Source organism: Penaeus chinensis, chromosome 39 (assembly GCF_019202785.1).
Source record: "Penaeus chinensis breed Huanghai No. 1 chromosome 39, ASM1920278v2, whole genome shotgun sequence".
Classification (NCBI taxonomy): Eukaryota; Metazoa; Arthropoda; class Malacostraca; order Decapoda; family Penaeidae; genus Penaeus; species Penaeus chinensis.
Window position 1 is genome coordinate 9,551,231 of NC_061857.1, and position 7,500 is coordinate 9,558,730.

Genomic DNA, 7,500 nt, shown 5'->3' on the forward strand with positions numbered 1-7,500 from the left:
GCAATTAAGAGATCATGAAAGACAGCTGAGAGAAAAAAAGACTTTTTTTATAATATCTGTCGCAGCTTGTCATTGGCTGCTTCCTCGCATGTATGGACCAATCATAGGCTAACTTGCATTGCCTAGTTCGAACGCTGTAATCCACAATATTCCACCTTAATTACTGTATGAATACTACAGTTATTGTAATCCAGTCGTATTCATGTGTATAAAACAATCTTCAATGGCGTGAAATGTTCTGATTTTCAGCAAAGTAGGGTATGCAAGTCGTAGCCATGTCTTATTAGAACTGGATGAACCATTCGGACGAGTTGACGAAAAGGATCTCCGGGTACGAAATCTTTGCTGCATTTCTCCTTTCATCGGAGGCCCAAAGTTTTCAATGGCAAAGGGCAAAAGGTTGCAGAAGTTTCCAATCGGTTGATTTCTCGTACCACCTTGACGCCAGGTGATACCTCACAGTTGCACAGTGGACGGTAAAAAGATTAATCAATTTGTCATTGTGAAAAGCCTTTGTTAGATTATGATAGACTTTAGGTACTAAAATATTAATGCGTAAAATAAACACACCCATCTATCCATATATGTATGTAAATACTGAAAATATAAAGTGTAGGACAACATATGAAACGAAGACGACTGCAAATTAATATTTCATGAACTATATGTAACATTAGTGTATACATATAACATTTTTGTATTTTATAAAATAAAAATTTTGTCTTCCCTTTCCAAAAGGCGAACGATATGTGTTTTAGACAAGCGTACTACACCATTAACAACAAAGAACGCCTGTGATTGGCCGGTAGTTCACTCGGTCTGGCCAATCACAACTATGGATCTTACAATAGGAAGGGCCAGGGCAAAAGTGAGCAAAAACGCATCTCACTTGCATTGATGACATTCGTATCCTGTTTCGTGACTTCGAAGGACTATTCTATTACCATTTTAACTTAATTCTCAAAACGTGAATTAGATTGATTCTCGCAGATAAACCATACCTACCATACCAATCCAGCTTATCATAAAACACCGCAGGGTCTGAAATCATCCACATTCCACCTAACCGACGATGCACACCTAAGCATTCGGACACATGAAGAGCCGCGTCGTACATCGTCACAGAAAATCTTGGCTGCATCTCCCCATTCAGCAAGCGGGCCAAGTTTTCAATGGCATATGACCAAGACTTGCATATTGTTCCCAGGGTTGGCGCTGCTGCTGATGCACTCGCCATGTGTGCTGCCCCGACACAGGTGGTAGGGCAGAGGGGGGGGGGGGGGCTGCGGAGGGTACGGACGTATAAGATATAAATGTTGTGTGTTTGATTTCCCGCGTGAGAAAGTTGGGGATGGCGGATCGGCCTTTTTTATATAACGTGTTGTTTTATCGGGTGTTTTCTTTGGTGATTGGAGAGTAAATAGTATTTTATGTGCATTTTTTGTGTACCAAGTATCTAACAAAATATAGACATAATGATGATTAAATTGTATGTGTGTGTGTAATGTGTATTATATTTAAATATGCCCTTTGTCTTTATGCCATTAATGAGTTCATTTGGGCTGTTCATATATATAATAAGAGAGAGAGAGAGAGAGAGAGAGAGAGAGAGAGAGAGAGAGAGAGAGAGAGAGAGAGAGAGAGAGAGAGAGAGAGAGAGAGAAATGGGAGACATGTCTTTCCACCTTCGCGGACCCTGATTGGTTAACGAGACAGCCTCTCCAGCCAATCACAGGTCTGCCCTCCAGGATAGGAAAAAAGGAACAGAACTGCATCACCAACATCCGAATGCGTTTTGTGAATAAAAAATTGGCCTAAGTACGATATTTAGTGATAATTTAAAATATCCATAACTACATCCATAATGTATGCAGATTCCTCATTGATACTTCCTGAGGGCAGCTTATGCAATGACCTCGCACTCAGAGTTTTATCTATTTGTTTTTTTTAAAGACTCATTCCCTGACCAAGAATTCGAACAAGCCTCAGCCCCTCCTGGAAATCTTTGCTGCATTTCGCCTTTCTTCTCGGGGACAAACTATTCAATAGCCTTTGCATTGATCTTGCTCACCTTTCCCACCGCCAGAGTTGCACACGCTCGAAAGCTCCAGGGTAATGGGATCACGTGACCCGTCTGCTTAAGAATGAGTCGGTGAAATTGGTGTGAATCTTTGAGGTTTGTTGATAGATTGTGATTGATATGTATGTGTATTTTCATTTTGTTATGATTTTAAGAAAATTTTCCCTTCTTTTTTTTTAATGAGTATATTGTCTAAAATAGATTGCTGAAATAAAGTTATCTTGTTGAATATGGTACTCGATACATAGTTATTGATAAAGGCATTGCATCTCTGATATTCATAGATGATGCAGCTGCATAATGCATTATGTCAAATACTCCTAAAGCAAGCTAAGTACAATGACATATTATCATTTGAAGTATTACTATTTTTTTCATATCATTATAAGGGTTACGAAAGATTATTCTGCGGTTGAAAGAAAAGAGTTAAGAAGTAATTAAAAATGAGCAAAGGGGCGGATCCACACCAGCGGCCGTCTGTGATTGGTCGGAGGCGTCAACCGCTAAACCAATCACAGGATAGGATGTACTGTAGGTCGGTTGGGATAGAAAAAAGGAAAAAATTATGCAGTGAGGGTAACTTGCATTGAGTGTCCGTTTCCTAAAGAGAGGCCAAGAAATTCCATACATTTTCAATTATATCATAGTTTTGGAAAACTTACTGCCTTAACCCGAAGGCAATCTATGCTTTAACAATGAATATAGTACACGAAATATCTTACAAATGCAAATATATGACCTTGGACATATTTCACAGGTGTGCAAGAAGCCTTTCGGATGCAGCCACCGCTCGTCGGAAAATCTTCCCTGCATTTGCCCTTTCAACTTGGATGGAAAGTTTTCAATGGATTTGTTGCAAGTCTTGCATAGGATTCCCACGTCTCTACCCCCCTCCCTCCCGTCCCTCCCTCCCTCCCTCCCTCTCTCTCTCTCTCTCTCTCTCTCTCTCTCTCTCTCTCTCTCTCTCTCTCTCTCTCTCTCTCTCTCTCTCTCTCTCTCGTATCTTTCCCACCACTAGGATTGCATGCGTTGCATACAAGACCAGTGTGCTAAGAATGAACAGATAATACGTAATAGTCGTTAGAATGATCTGAGATTTGTTGAAATATTGTAAACGTGACTTGTTTTCACTTCAACTGTATTCATCTCTTCTTCTGAAACTTTACTAACACACTATTATCATAATTTAGATAATTGAGTTACAATTTACATTTCTGACTGTTACAAGACACATACTGCAGGTACTGGGACACTGCACTGTGACAAGTTTTCTTGGTACAAGTCAAGACGTAAAAATATATCTATAAAGTTTTCTACTATAAACATTTCCCCTTTTTGATTCTGAAATAGTTCAGTCCAAGAAAAAGACAATAAAAAAAATGTATATAATAGACGTGAATCAGAAGAGTGCAAATGGGAGGACCCTCAACCAGTGGCGTCAGTGATTGGCTGAAAGCGTTGACTGCTAACCAATCACAGGACAGGATACACTGTAGGTCGGTTAGGAGATGAATAACTGCAAAAAAAATATGTGCAATGAGGGTACTTGCATTGGATGTGTTCGTTTCGAAAACTAGAGATTACGATACTTTTCGATGTCAATATAGTATCGAAAATGTAATCCCAGAGACAAATTATGTTATAGTAATGGCTGTAATAAATAAGATGTTTTGCAAATACAAAGACCTGACTTGATATATACATTTTCTTTGCAGGTGCCTTCGTCTGTGAGAAGCCTTTCGTGTGAAGTGACCGCCCGACGGAAAATCTTCCCTGCATTTGCCCATTCAACTTGGGTGGAAAGTTTTCAATGGATTTGTTGCAAGCCTTGCATAGGATTCCCACGTCTCTGCCTCCCTCCCTGCCCCCTCTCTTTCTCTCTCTCTCATACAGGCACACACATATATATTGTCACATATGCACATTATTGCGTGTGTGTGTGTGTGTATATATATATATATATATATATATACATATATATACATACAGACATACATACATATATATGTATATATATATGTGTGTGTGTGTGTGTGTGTGTGTGTGTGTGTGTGTGTGTGTGTGTGTGTACATATGCATACATACACATATATACGTATACATTCATGTGTGTATGTGTGTCTGTTTATATACATGCATATATATATATATACATACATACATACATATATATATATATATATATGTCTACGTGCATGGTTCACAGGGTATATTCAAATGCAAATATTTCCTCTTTAAGGCCTTCCTACATAAAAAAAAAGTATGCCATTGGCTACTGGCCGGGCATCCTCGGCCAATCCCATTCCAGGATTCCTATGACGTAGGGAGCAAAAGGAGCAAAAACGCTGCATCAACGTCAAATTGCATTGAACCTATCCGAATCCTTGACTAAATCGAAGGAAATGCGAATGTCCTACTTCCTCAATTCGTTTATTCGCATCGCGTGATAGCAATTTCTCTTCTAATTAAATGCATTTTATTATTCTCTATAAATCTCAGACTGCAACCTGTTTGAACTCCTCAGTATTTACGATGAAATCATCTTAATCATAGCCGAAGCCCAACCTTCGGACACGGCAAGGTCTCGAGGCCCACACATAGCAGCCCCCATGTCGAAAATCTTAGGTGCATCGGCTCTTTCATCTCGGCCTTCAAGTTTTCAATGGATACATTGCAAAGATTGCAGAACGTTCCCACGGCGAGAGAGAGAGAAAGAGAGAGAGCGAGAGAGAGAGAGAGAGAGAGAGAGAGAGAGAGAGAGAGAGAGAGAGAGAGAGAGAGAGAGAGAGGGAGGGAGGGAGGGAGGGAGGGAGAGACCTTTGGCACTCAGGCTGATGGGATGTGTTATTTATTCTTATTTATTCTTTACTTTTTCGCTTTCACACTCCCTCTCTCACTCTCTCTCCCTTTCCCTCCCCCTCCTTCTCTTTCTACCTCTCCCTCCCCCTCCCCCTCTCCCTCTCCCTCTCCCATTCCCACTCACTCTCACTCTCCCTCCCCCTTCTCTCTCTCTCTCTCTCTCTCTCTCTCTTTCTTTCTCTCCCTCCCCCTCCCCCTCTCCCCCTTCACCTCCCCCTCCCCTTCTCCCTGCTTCTCTCTCTCTCTCGCTTTCTTTCTCTCCCTCTCCCCCTCTCTCCCTCCCCCTCCCCTTCTCCCTCCTTCTCTCTCTCTCTCTCTCTCGCTTTCTTCCTCTCTTTCCAGATGAATCTCCTTCGTTACTCCTCCCAGCTGTAACGAGAGCTCTCCGGGGGAACTAATTGGATGATCTTGTATGGCTGTGCGCTTGTCGAGTCGTTCTTGTATTGTTTTTTATGATAGCCTCAAAGCGCCTCTTGCTATGCAAATGTTCAGCGCTCGAGTTAGAATATTGAATGAGAGGGTTGTAGTATATGTCGCAAGTGATCGTTTTTTTAAAACTGAGTGAGGGCTTGTAATGTAGGATGCGTTTTTTGTGGTTTGTTGATGACATTTCTTCGTTATCTAGGCCGTTTTAGAGGTATTTTTGAAACATTGTATTTCGCGTAAAAATGACTTTCTGTGCAAAAAAGTAGCATTGATTTCACGATGCCTTCCGTCAAGGTTAATTACTATTTTTTGTGAGGCAGAAAACTAGTAATGATTTTTGTTTTCTTGTTGTTTTATATGATGCTTTTCATCGTAAAAATATAGGTCTAACGTCATGCTTTCCAGGAGACTGCTTTTCTGATTATCTCCCATACCAGAATTATCATCATCGTCATCGTCGTCGTCGTCGTCGTCATCCTCCTCCTCCTCCTCCTCCGTCTCCTCCTCCTCCTCCTCCTCCTCATCATCATCGTCATCATCATCATCATCATCATCATCATCATCATCATCATCATCATCATCATCATCATCATCATCATCATCATCATCATCATCATCATCATCATCACTACCACAAACTTCAGTTCGAAAGAGTACACAGCCAAACCGCCAGAACCAACAGCCCTTCGAACGCAGCATACAAGTCTTTCCTTCCAGGTACAAACTACATTCAATGGCGACTTCCGAGGTATGCATGAGGTTCCCACCGGCATTGAGAAGGTCGCCTAATGAGCGCGGCTGCACTGGCACAAGAGCGTGTTTTTGCAGCCCGCGCGGACATTCAGGTGTGCGGTTGCAACGGGAAAAATGGAAGAGAAAACGGAGGGGGGGGGGGGGGAATGCACCCTGGAGGGAAGACTAAAGTAATTCAAATAAGGGACTCGGAAACTTTTTGCACCGTGGAGATTCGAGTGCCATCAAAGGACCGCTGTGGTTCGATGTATAAGCGCGTTGAAAGGAGTCTCTCTGTAGAGGTAAGAAACAACTTGAGACTTGTGGATATACATTTATCGAATGCTATAACGTACGCACTAAAAGAACTGCCATATAATATTTATGTCAATTCAGATGGGCGGCATTAAAAGTACATTAAATGACTTTATGTTTTTTATTTTTTTTATTATTATCATCAAACATTATATCCATTACCATTAGTGCATTTCCTTCCATCAAATTCACTTATACATCTAACCTATATCTTCTTTTCATTTGGTAACTCCATTTTCAATTTACCTAACGTTTCCAAAGGAATAATGACACGAAAACGGGAAGACCATAACACGCGGACGAGCAATTAGCTTCACTTCTCTATTTCTCGCAGGTGTCCGTAATGAGCCAATTCTCTCCTCCATCTCCTCTTTATCTTCGTGTTTACCATTCATACCAAGAGCGAAATGCATCGTAAAAAAAGAGAGAGAGAGAAAGAAAGAAGAAGAAGGAAAAAAAGATGGTTGCGCGGACGAAGTATAGAGAGAGAGAAAGAAGAAAAAAAAAAAAGGGAAAAAGAAAGAGAGACATAGAAAGAGAGAATTGAGACGACTGTGGGAATGGGCATTGGCAAAAGGGGTTTCCAGTTTGTGTTTTTTTAAAGGGATTGTGACTTGTCATTTGATATGTCACGGGGCTGAGTTGCAATCTGTTATTGCAATGGTTTATGGCGTGTGACTGATATTCGGGGTCTTTGCACTGATGTTGCAGAGGTTTCATGGGTTCACGCTACGCCTTTTAGGTCCATATTATCGTATCATATCTATGTTTTGGTAGATCATAGTTTCGGGTTTTAGAGTGCATACATTGGTAATATTTAGTGCAGAATATAAAGAAGCAATATATATATATTTCTGTATTGTGGATAATGAATAAATATAAAAATCGTTATAATATAATCGTAATAAATATAATAATCGTTATAATATAATCGTAATAAATATAATAATCGTTATAATATAATCGTGATAAATATAATAATCGTTATAATATAATCGTGATAAATATAATAATCGTTATAATATAATCGTAATAAATATAATAATCGTTATAATATAATCGTAATAAATATAATAATCGTTATAATA